The following is a 13198-nucleotide window of genomic DNA, read 5'->3' on the forward strand; positions in this document are numbered from 1 at the left end:
AACTGGAGGCAGTGGGCGGAGGATAGTCCATAGATTGTAGGGACTACTTATCCCCAAAAGTGCTTTTTCACAGACAAGGTTATGGAACCATGGAATGAACTATTGGAACAGATGATAGAGATGATTTCAGTGAGGCATTCAAGAGTGTGTGGGACAGGTAGGCAAAGGATAAGGGGGACATCAGGGATGGTAGGGGGACAAATGCTAAGACATGTAAAAGTGAAGATGAGATAAGTTTAATGTCTCTTTCCATCATCAAAAAATTATGTAACACAGAACTTGGTAAAAAGTCAAAAGAAAATTCAGTTTAAATAAAATAGAAGTGCAGCAAAATTAGGAAATTTGAAATACTTATCTAAACTACTACTCAGCGATCTGATTTTAATATCAACAGTTATTAGTTCATCTCATTTTTACACTAGCTCTGCAAAAGAAAATGTTATTTGTTGAAAGCTTCATTCAGAAACTGAATAGTCAATCCATTGTAAATGGTATTTTTGTTGTCAAATTTTTACTTCTGACTTGATTATGTTTATATTGTCTGCAAAGTGATGCTATTAAAATGGCAATTAACCACTGCATAATTAATCATTAATAAAAAAATTCATGCATGCAGGTTCTCAAGCAAGTTAATGGAGGAACAAGTGGAAAGGAAATTGTGTTCATGGCTGCTGGAGAAGACAGTGGTATACGAAGTTGTTTTACAGAAGTAAAGGACAGTGGTTCCATTATTCATACTATTTCACTAGGGCCACAAGCTGCTAAGGAACTTGAACAGCTGGCAGGCATGACTGGTAGGTTATTTATATATTGATATTTCCTCCTAAACTAGCACAAAATTAATTGCTTATGATTGCTCTCCATTTATTGTGATGTCTTTCTCGAGCATTACTTAATGTAAGGACTTCCTGAAGTAGCATCAATCAAACATAAACAAATAAACTTCTGTAACAAGCAAGTCTCTGCAAACATTGGCTAATGTAAGCATAAAATGAAATGACTTAAAATAAGCAAACTTATATGCAATGCCATGATTGAGAAGCTTGTATAGGCAATGGCTATGTGTAGCAGACCTGAGAATCAGGCATGGACTTGGAGTATGAAGTTTTACAGTAAGGTCATGTGCAAGATGTTCTCCATGCCCTTTATGATTATGGCATCAGTATACATGATGGTAACTCTCGCCTCTCATTTGTCACTGCTATGGTCTACACTACCCAACCATGCTCAGGGAGGCAAGAGTTGATACTAGACACTTGGTTTCATTGTCAATACTGTCTGTCTTGGCTGTCAACATCCATGTCCAGAAATAGATCACCATTGTCAAAAACAGTGCTCCAGCCAGGGAGTTGTTCAACAGTTATGTCACTTCCTTTTACTTTTTTACTTGGATTACAATAGCTCTTTCTCTTCTTTGCTCTATTTCTGCTAATGCTAAAAACATGGGCACTTTATTTTTGATTCTGTGGGACATTCTGTGTGGCTTGGTTCCACTTCTAAAAAATGACAAAACCACAAGTGCTTCATACTTGTTTTGTAGAACATATTATGTCATATTGTGCTTCTGGCTCTTTCCTGCATAATTTTAGTGGAATTTGCCAGAAGAAAAAAAGCTTCTCAGAACTTGATGAATGTTATCCGATATAAACTAGAGAAATTATTTTTCTACATTTGGAGAGTTAAAGCCGCACCATTTTGATCTTGAACAACATTTTGAGATAAAGACTGATTCATTTCTAATAAAGGATCTTACTGCATGATGCTCTGTATAGACTATAGAAGATAATTATTTAAGTAGTTATGCTGGAAGGCAATACTTAATAGTATTTGTTATGCAAAGATATTTTCTTAAGAAAATTGGGCAGCTCATTTACTAAGTCTTATAGGTCAGAGGCATGCATTCATTTACAAGGAACAGTAAGATTCTAGACACTATAATAAAAAGCAGTAGAGGATACATATTCGTAGGTTCATAGGTAGGTACTAGGCTATTGACTACTGTGGCGATGTGACTATCAAAGGAGAGACTACTGTCCACCTGGGTCCCAAGGCCTCTTATCACACATTCACTATTCATCTGTCTCAGTGAGGCCTTTATCTGGATGATGTCATCATTTGGGGACTGACTTATGGCTCTTTAGTGCAGTTGCAGTCATTGAACTTGAACTTCAGAGGCATTCTTGTGTCTGTACTGTACTCAGAGTAGATAGATACCAGAGAGAGAGGTCCCAAGATGGAACCCTGTGGTACTCCACTTGTCACTTTTTGAGGGTCAGATTGAGTCTGCAACTTTTACAGTTTGGATTCTGTCAGTGAGCCAGTTGGCAGCTATAATTCCAGAATGGGGATCAGGTTCAGTAAGCATGTTCTGCCTTTCATAAACCCGAACTGGGTGGGATCCAGAGTTTGAAGGTTACCAATGTCTTTGTTTATGAGTTCCATGATGATATGTTCCATGGCCTTGCAGACCAGGCTCGTCAGGCTAATAGGTGTTGCTGTGCACTATTCAGTGGGCACAAACCCAATGCAAGGTTATTATTTGAATAGTTGTGATTACAGGTATCTGCCAGGATGTTGGCAATATCAGTTAGTTCTGTAATTTTTGTGACTTTGTGCTGTAACTCAGAGCAGATCTGGGTGTTGCCATCTAGATTCTTGACATAGCTATAGAATGCTTTGAGGTTGCCCTTGGATTTAGTGGTGATTTTGTTTTCATAGCTAGCTTTGGAGAATCTTATAAGGGATCTCAGCTTTATTTTATTCTCTTTTGCAACAGTTTCTTCCTTCTGTTGTACAGTTTGTTTATGGCAGGGGACCACCAGATTGGCTTCCTTTTGTGCTTATAGAGTGCATTTGTGTAGGATTCAGCAGTTGTAACAGTTTTGTCCATCTGCATGGGTGTCATGAGGAGTTGACCAGGTGTGTGGTGGTGTGGATAAGTTTATCTAGGGCATTGGAGTTTATGAATTCCAAAAAGCGTTGAGCTAAGGAATTGGTACACGAGTAGTTTTCCCAATTAATGGTGGGGTAGTTGAAGTTGCCCATTATTAGGGTGTTTGGTTGAACCCTAATATTTTCCAGTACATCAAGAAAACAATTTGGATTGCAGTTTTGCCCAGAGTTAGTTGCACTTGGATAACCACGGATGCATTATGCTGAGCAACTAGCCTGGAGGTGTTGATATCCTTAATGAATATGGAGGTATGAGTTATAGCCTGGTAGTGCAGGGGTGCTCTCTGGAGCCTTGAACCAGGTCTCAGTCACTGCACAGATATCAATGTTCTCCATTTTAAGGAGTGCCTCGAGTGAGTGCATTTTGAGATTTAGACTTCTAGCATTGAGTAGCATTACCCTCAGTTTTTGCTTGCCTATTCCTGTTATGGTGGTGAATTTGTTATTTGAACCCTGCTTAAAACAGGCACTATAGGGGCAGCAAGAGCCTTAGCCAGTATCTGGAATCTGACAGATGGCATTGTGGTCTGTTGACCATGTCATCCCAAGCAGACAGATACTGGATCCCCTTAGAATGACACCAGAAGCTTAGCCAGTTGTTGAAGATAATCATTTTGTCCTTGTACTGTGGTATCATTCTGGGTGATGGCAGAATGCTACTCATACCTGCCTGGGCTACAAGATTGGAGATCTCTTCCATGACTCTTTTCACGTAGTCCAGTGAGGTACATCTCAGGTCATTCACACCAATATGGACAATGACAGAGTCATATTTGTACTTGTTGTGGAGTGACCTGAGTGACGGATCCTGGCACCTGACAGGCAGCTGACAGTAACCTTCTCCTTGTTTAGCCTGGTGAGTGGGGCATCAGTGTGCCTGAATATAGAGTCAACTATGACTAGTGTGTTGGGTACGTTGTTTTGCCTTATTGGCTGTGGTTGAGTGGCACACTGAGTCTGTGGGCTAGGTGTCATTTGGGTTGTGTTGAGGGATGGAGGTTGCTTGCGTTTCTGTTTTGGAAGTCTCTGTTGCTTAGACAGATTATTATTGAGAGCCTCCGCAAATGTTTTTGTGTTACTATGTGTGGATTTTGGTGGTGTAGATTTAGTGAGACTATGTGATGAGTGTGGTGTGGTGCAAATGTTTACCTTCTCCTCATGACTGTCAAGTTCAGTCTTGGTTGGAGAGCTTACCTCCAGTTTGGCTAGATAAGTGCATCTCTCACAGGTGTAGTGGTGGGTGGTGGAGAGAGAGAGTTGTCTGTGTACATGAGGCAATTTCTACATTGCCTCAAGATGCCCAGATTCATCAGACAGACAGGAGAGAACACTGGGAGATGACCCTTGGACATGCCTGAATAAAAAACTATTTTCCTCTTGATAAGTGAGGAAAGTGAGTACAAGAGCTGTTTTTCTCTAAGCAAGTGAGAAAAGTAAGTACAAAAACTAAAGTGAGAAAAGTAAGTACAAAAACTGTTTTCCTCTAGGTAATGAGGAAGATTGAGTGCTATAGTAATTAGTAGCTTATTTAGTGCTTACAAGTTCTGAACAAATGCTGAGCATGAATAAGGTAATTTAAGTGCTAAAACTAAGAATGTGTATCTGCACTAGATGAGTCAATATTCATTTAAAATGATAGGCAAGAATTAACAGTCCATAGTATCTGTTCAAGAGTTACATGTAGCCCTTACATAAGTGTTCTTCCATTTGCTATGTTTATCCTTTCTGCATCCCACCAATCCATTCTTAACCCTTCTTCCTTTTACCCATACCTCCTTTATTATCCTCAAGTCATCTTCCAACTGCCCCATCTTGGCATCTATAATTCCCATTTTCTCATGTAAATCAGCGTTCGCTTTTTTAAGCGTCCATTGATTTAATATAGACCCCCCCCCATTCCATGGTCAGAATCATAGCACAAATAATTTGAAGGGATCCCTGGATGGGATAAAGCATTTAGGAGCTGCCTGTATCCATTAGTAGATTTAAGTTGCACTTGAAAATTGACAGAAATTAACTTTGTTTTATGTGGATGGGGAGTCTGTTTCTCAACTGTGGTATCCTCTGCAAAATATGCCTGCCCCTCCAAATCATTCTTTTGATGTTTTAGAAGAGGTTTAGCTCACTAAACTGACCATTTCTGATGCCATTTTGACTTGCTGATGTACAGTAAATCCATCAATAATGGGTCAGAGGATACCTTGTATGGCAGATAGAGGTCAACAATTAGCAGTTTGCAAAATACAGAGTATAGTGGAAGGGCTTTAAGTTGGTCCATGTAGAGCATGTTGTTTAGGTCTTGTATTCTTTTGCTAAGGTATCTCTGCATAGCATACCAAATATAGTGACAGAGATTTGAGTTGGTCCATCTAAGGGATGTTGTCTAAGCTTTGTATCCTTTTAATAAGGTATCTGTGTGGGAGTTCCAGTTGAATGTGTCTGGACAGTTACAAGCCAAAGGGGGCATTATATTCAATGACTAGCCTAATGAGAATGAGTAAAGGGGGACAATGACATCCCCAGAACTAGACACAGTCACTTTGCTTATAAGCTGTTCAGTACTGAAGGACATTCTGACAACAATAGACAAATGTCGGTCAATAGTTAGGTCAGTGTCCACATTAGTTCCCTAATCCCAAACAACTGGGTCAACTCTTAGGGGCATGGTGTCAATGTGGTAGTTCTATGGGGTAGATGACTTCTCAAAGGATACAATAATGCATTTTTGACATTTAGTTTCATACCATGATTTTGACATCAGTTATTTATTTGAGACAAACCTTCCTTCAGGATGGCTAAATCATTTGGGGATTCAATGACTGTTCATAGCTTGTAGTCATCTGCAACCGTGGACATCCAGAGCCCTTTGGTATTGGCTTTTACTTCAGAAAAGTAGATGCCAAGCAGTAGAGGTCCCAGCACAGAATCTTGGGGTACTGCACTGATGGGCAGCCTCTTTGTAGAGGTAACTCAATCATCCTCATCTTTTTTCTTTGTGATCATTAGAGTTACAGGGATTACTCAGGGTGCAGTGTTAGTGCCCTGTGTACCAGAGCAATGATGTCTGCATCCCTTCAGTAATCTCCCTTCACTCTGCAAACCAGCATTTATTTAACCTTTACCACTATTCCCTGACTTTTTCTTTTAAAATTTGTTGAAGATCCGTAGCCTAACTAAGGAATAATTTAGAGTTTCTTTATCTCATTTCCTGGCTTCAGTTACTAGTATAGGCAGTTTTCTCTATCAGCAGCCAGTACAAATATTCTCAGCCAAGCAGAGCACTGCAATGCATTTCATCGATTATATTATCTCCAGAAAGCAATTGTCACCTTTTGTTATATATCTTCTTTAGAGTACCTGGCCATGGGACTGGCAGAAGATCAGCCCCAGTCAAATACTGGTACTTCCAGACATCTAAACTTTGGGGCAAACTTAAAAGTAAACTTTGGCATTATTTTAAGAACTTCATGCTATAACATTGCACCCTTTTTAAATTGTTATTGGACAAACAACAATTCCTTCTAAGAATATCAGTAACAGAAATCAAAGGATAATGTCATGTAGGTTTATTATTTATGATTTCCATTATTCTTTTGTTTCATCTAAGACATACACAACCTTGGTAATTTATGTACTTGTAATTAATTTCATTTTGTACATATCACTAAATTAATACTTTTTTCTGGGAAACTTTATGTGACAGGCATGTGGCCATTTATTAAAATGACATATTCTATGTCTATGGAACACAGGGGCAGAGGACACCAGGCAAGTGATCACCAGACTATAAGATGCATAGATATATAGGTACTTAAAACTTCTTGTCACCCTTCTCAAGCAATTAGCAGTGCTCATCTCCTGAATCAAACAGGCCATACATGATAACTCTGGTCTGAATATGTGCTTACCTATACAATCAAAGACTTACCTCAAAGGTAGCTAAGGAATTACTTTGTTTGACCTTTACTCGTAACTGAATATGGAACCTATCCCTACAGTAAGTATTGTTTATTTGAAGGTGCAGATTTACTACCCTATGTGTGACTGCAGGGACACTAGTTTTCAATGAAATAGGACGTTGAATAGTACTAGGTTTTTCATGGCTCAAAAAGTGAAACATGGGTCACCTCAGAGAAAATAATAGACTTCAAAATGTGATGAAGTTTGTCCTAATATCTTGGGAAAGACTCATGGCCTTTAATTTTCTTGGACAGAAATGTTTGGGATCTTTGCAGTTTAGCAATATGCTTGTATTTGTACATATCCAAGGGAGTTCTGTATTCAGTGATGGATCTAATAAGGTAAGAATGTAGAAGTTTGATGACTCCATGGATTATGATTTATTTATTTATTATTATTTATTTATTTATTTATTTATTTATTTATTTATTTACATTTGTTGACCAGGAGTGTCGAACTGGATGTAGGTCCATTTTCAGTGGAGGCCCAGGGAGAAAAGCTCCACAGTTAAAATATACAGGCAGTAGTTACACTGGATTTACATAGCAATTAACAATTTGATTAACATAGCAATTAATTACAAACATAGTTACAGATGAAGAACATAGTACATCAGTAGACAACTAGTATCTTCATCTGTGAAGTACATAACAGACATTAACAATTGTTACAATAACAAGTTCCTGCTGTATAATAAGTAGTAGGCTTATGAGCATCCGAGCTTGCTATAATCAAGGTAGTTAGTGGGGTGGAAATAAAGATAGTGGTTGGATGGAGTGGGTGATATTAGAGTGGGTGTTGCATGGAGTGGGTGATATTAGAGTGGGAGTTGCAAGGGCATAGCCAGCATGTTTTAGGTGCATTTTTAGTAAAGTTTTAAAGTGGGTGCATGATGGTAGGGAGGTAATTGTGGGTGGGAGGGAGTTCCATAAATTGGCTATGGTGCAAGAGAATAGTGCTTCACCAGCAGAGGTATTGGCTTTAGTGATCTTCAAGTGATTTTTGTTGCTGGATCTTAGTGGTCTGGTGGTGCGATAGGGTTGGAGAAGATTCTGGATAGTTTACTAGTTTGTGGACGAGTAAGAGTTGATACCATTGAAGGAGGTGACGGAGTTCAAGCCAGCCCAGTTCAGCAAGTGAGAGACAGTGGTGACTATGGTAGGATGCCTCTGTGGCGAATTTGGCAATTTTGTTGTAGCAGGACTCTAGCTTGTTTAGATTGCATTACCTTAGGTTGGTATATATTGGAGAGACATAAAGTAGGGTGGACATAAGGTGGGAATTTGCTACTGAAATCTTTGCTGCTTTGGTGAAAGTTGCTTATTTCTGTATAACACTCCCAGTTTTTTGTGGACTTTTTTTATGGTCATGGATATGTGAATGTCAAATTTTAGTTTATTGTCTATTTACACTCCTAGCAATTTGGTGTGTTCTGTTGGGTGTATAGTGGTGTTGTCTTTTGCTGTGATGTTAAAGTGAGAGTTGTTTTAAGTATGTTTGGTGGGTTGGAAGATGAGTGGTTTAGTTTTGTTAGGGTTGATAATGATGATAATTTTCTCTTATAAATTTAATTGGCTCGAAAGAAGGATGTCTTAATGGTGGTGAAAACATGATCATCAAATGAAAGAGTTGGTCACATAAGCACCTGGGTCTCATATGGCCACACATTTGTCTGAAGAGAGTACCAATTATAATGCATGAGTTGGGAACAACTTTTATGCCGGATTTTGTACTGCACTTTTTTGCATCTAGCTGTAGACATTTTTTTGGTAAATAAGTATATACACATTTCATACTACAATGCTGGAGTTTAGTATCAGTGAGTGAGGGGATATTAGTGCCCCGCATTGCAGTCTTCAACAATCTTGTTAAAATATGCATCCTTACACTGTTCATGCTAACTATTTTAAGACTGGCTGTAAGACTCGTTTCAGTCCATATAATTTTTGTGAAAGGTACATGAGTACATTGTCTTTTAAATTACTGGCATGTTTAATAGGATGAACATATATATAATGTAACAAAATGTATTTGTTTAGTTATTTTTGTTAACTGAGGTGGAACATGGAAGATTGGGACATAAAAAAAACAAGGGGACACAAAGAAAATCCTAAGCAGACAATAAGACATGAGTGTCATGAACTAGATGAATCTAAAGCATAAAGCAAATGATAACAGGTGTTTTGCAGTACTTCATCACTCCTCCCCTCTTCATCAACCCCTGCAAATGCCAGGGCCATGAAATTAACTTATTTCACTTCAGTTATAGTCAAAGCTTTATCTCTGTATGTCAACAGAGGTGGCAAACCTTCCATATTTATACTACTCCCTAAAGTCTAAATTAAGAGTTTACATATAACATACACAAAACATAGACAAAGACACCACCCTAAAAAGTCAGTACTGCATGTTGGACAGTTCCCCTAAATCTGAATCTACATTTAATTTAATGAAAATAAGTAAAATTAAAACAAACAGACAAATATTTTATTTATTTACTGGGAAAGTACGACTTGGAACAAACCAATTTTCAGAGGAGGCCCAGGGAGGAAATGCTCCAAATATATAAATAAATGTATACATGCATACAAATAGTGGCACTTTAGACCAAATTTTCCATTCACTACAGTGTAAAAAACTGTAAAATGTAACATTACACATGACGCACTCAGTCCACACAATATCCAGGACAATATTGCTGATCTAAAGTAGCCCCAGTAGAAATAGAACAAAAAAATTAAAATCCATGTGTGATGACCCAGCACTGAACCAGTAATCAAGGAGCCTCAATCCTCACCAATGACAATGGTGTGGGACATACACTGACAGGATGACAAGCTACACACAAAGTGTTACCAGATGTAGCTCTCTGCATCAAGTGCAATTTCCCTTAAGAGCACAAAGAGACCATAGTCAGTCTTGAGCTAGTTTCTCCCTCTTTCTCCAGATCTCCAATAAGACTCCCCACTGGCACAGCTATCGAGTTGAGATCTCAGCTGAGTGGCCAAGCCATGACCTCCAGCACCCTGTATGTCCAACCAGTGCTTTGTATCCCTGCCCAAATAGCTGACATACATACTGTTTAGGGTTGGATTTATGCACACACACACACACACACACACACACACACACACACACACACACACACACACACACACACACCTGGGAAAGGTTGGCACAGGTTTATTAGCTATGCCCCCTTTTTCCCAGACTATAAGATAGTTATCACTGCCACCAGCAAACTCCTTATCAGCTACTTTAAGGCCCTTAACAAAGGGTGTCCAATCTTACTGTGTAATATTAATACAAATTGTAGTTTGACCAAGAGCAAGGCTATTAGGAGTGATCCCATACAGTGTCACCAAATAAATATGCAACTACTCTCAAAACTTAAATATCTCTAGACAGATCAGCCACAATGAAAGGTTTAAATGTAAATAGTAATAAATAATAAAAGAACAAAACAATACTAAATATATATTTACAGTAACATTGGAGTTCAATACCACAGGAAATATTTAAAACAACATTGCAGGACAGTCTCAAATAAATAAATAAAATTATCTAAACTATGCTTTACTATATTCCTGACTGTATCTAAGAGAGTTACTATACCCTAGTTAACTTACTTAAGAGCAAGGCAGATGTGGTGACTGGATCTTCTAGTTGTTGTCAGGTCCAAGACAGAATACAGAATGCTAAGTATCTCTAAGAGACTTATTAAATTAATATCTCAAATATTACTGCTGGGATAGCTTGAAGAATGACATAATTTCTTACCATCTGACTCTATCCCAGGTGAAACCCCCACTGCTGGAAGCTAACAGTATTTAGCATCTACCCATGAAAATACATAGACCTCAGATCATTGGCAGAAGCTGGAAGTCATAAAACAATTGTAGTAATTAGTTCACTCCTAAAAAAGACAATACAGAAAGCTTCTCAGCACAGGCATTGTGTCTGTAACTACCATAAAGTAGTTTCATTTCAGCTATTTTTCTGACATTAAGCTCCTCTATTCCAGTTTCCACTGTTAAAATATATACATTTAAACAGTTACGATAGTGCATGTACATTTCTATTCTCCTCCAGCAGGGCACACTGTGGCTACATATTAAGTACAAGCACTTTATAAAATGCCTTTTTAACACAAACACCTGTACAGAGCAGTCTGACATACACATGACACACAGTTCTAATACAGTTGTGACACAAGCATCTTATATAAATCACATTGATATTCACAAATGACATATTTATTATTTACAAAATTCCAGAAAGCTGTGCTGGCAGTATCCCCCTTTGTCACAACATGAATGAAGAACAAAAAGTGAAAAAATGCAATATAAGTGGTCTGGTTTACTTGATATATGGACTATATTTGGTTATTGAAACTAGTTTGTGACTCATGTTTTCACTACTCATTATGAAATTATTTACTAAACCTGAAGTGTGATACATTTCATGTAAGACACATATGCCCTCCCAGTTTTATACATACCTGCCCAAACACACACGTGCACATGTGCACACACACACATATCCATCAAGAAAGACAGACAAAGATTGAAACACCCCAGCTAAATGCATGTTCTCTTGCAGGAATGCAAAACATTTTGCTTATGTATACTCTACTGGCATTGTAACAATATTATATATACTCTGACAATATCTCTGTATAGAAAGAATTCATTTAAATATTTTAAGTTACAGCATTATCCATCATTTGTACTAGTGATTGGTGAGACTCATAAGTCTAAGTCCACATTGCATAGTGTTAGAAAAATATGTATTTAGACATATATAAAGTGCTAGTTTAAAAGCAAATAGTATGTAATGCATTTTATTCTATTTTACAATATGGCAGTAAGAATGATTTTACATGTAATTGCTTGAAGCTTTGGAGCTGCAGTGTGTTTGAACTCTGACCCTGGCAGTAGCCAGCTCAGCAAGTTTATGTTTTTCACTAATGATTATCTGCTGGGTCAGGAAAATGAATGTATAAAGCATTGAAAATCTTTCTTCCGTTGAGATGGTCGGCCTTGTGAATATTATCAGAGATAAAGCACAGCTGCTAAAAGTAATGTTGCAAGGAGAACAAAGAAGTGTATTACAAGACTGAACTGACTATTGTATTTGAGCAGGACTGAAACCTTGAAAGAATAACATTTACAGAAAGACATTATAACTGACCAGGTGCTTTGCAAGGCTGTATTATTCTCATGGGAAAACTTTTAAAAAGTATAACATCAGCTTTTTCTTATGAATAGAATATTGTAGACCATAGTGATGTAGGTGCCCTGTGACTGACCACGTCAGTGAAGTGGGCACAGCTTGAATGTATGACTATAAAATATAGTACATTTCCTGTATAATGCCAGACAAAACTCTGTATTTGTATTGTATGTTTTTTTGCCTCCTGTTGTACACTAGTAAAGTTTTTATGCATCTGAGCCTCCTGTGTTGTAATCGTTTATTTTTATTTAACAGTTTGGTCCTCCGTTTGACCGGAAACCCTCGACAGCTACAGATCAGAGTGTACCGGTGGTCGAATACTGCGCAGGAGAAGCTACCGAAATGGTTCTTCTTGAAACACAAAGACCTCCGACTGAATTGTCGTTTTGAGAAGCTGGCCACTTTTCTGATCTGTGGCCGAAAAGCGGTCTCGAACCAGGTGACCCAGGAGGCTCAGGTAGGAAGATTTGCCTTTTTTCTGTTTTAAATCAGGAACTAGGTTACAGTAAATGTTATTGTCATAGATTTGTTGTACAGATCAGGGACAAAAGGAAATTACTGTATATTTTGTCAGAGATCAGGGAAACAGAATAAGGTAGGCAGTTATTCTAGATAAACTGTGTAAGGAACTAAGATACCACATGGTAAAAAGGGTTACATAACATTTTGCTTTTAAGATGGGAAATCAGTGCACTAAAAAAATCGCGAGATCCACCCCTAACTGATGATGCAAAATATATGCAATTACAATGCGCAGATAACGTAAGGTATTATACAAAATGGGTTAATAAATACGAATTTGATGGTAAATTAAATAAAATTTCGTTAGTTAAACTTTTAAAACAACTTAAATCTGACGCAGAAGGTCAGGCAAAAAAACAATGGCGATTAGGCATTCCTCAGGCACATAGGTGGATTGAGGAAGTAAACCGAAGGGAACAGAAAATTAAAAATGCAAAAACATTTTTAGACAAAGAGGATAATAATACAGTAATAGCAACGGCCCCTCCCCCTCCGCCCCCTCCAATGCCTTTTTCAGGATATGAAGCAA

At 38.0% G+C, this 13198-nt stretch overlaps 1 pseudogene; it reads left to right on the forward strand.

Moving 5' to 3' along the window:
- Positions 1-13198, forward strand: part of LOC122814284 — a 1664844-nt pseudogene that overhangs the window by 1104801 nt on the left and 546845 nt on the right.

This window comes from Protopterus annectens, chromosome 10.part0 (assembly GCF_019279795.1).
Source record: "Protopterus annectens isolate FY-2018-M chromosome 10.part0, PAN1.0, whole genome shotgun sequence".
NCBI classification, from domain to species: domain Eukaryota; kingdom Metazoa; phylum Chordata; order Ceratodontiformes; family Protopteridae; genus Protopterus; species Protopterus annectens.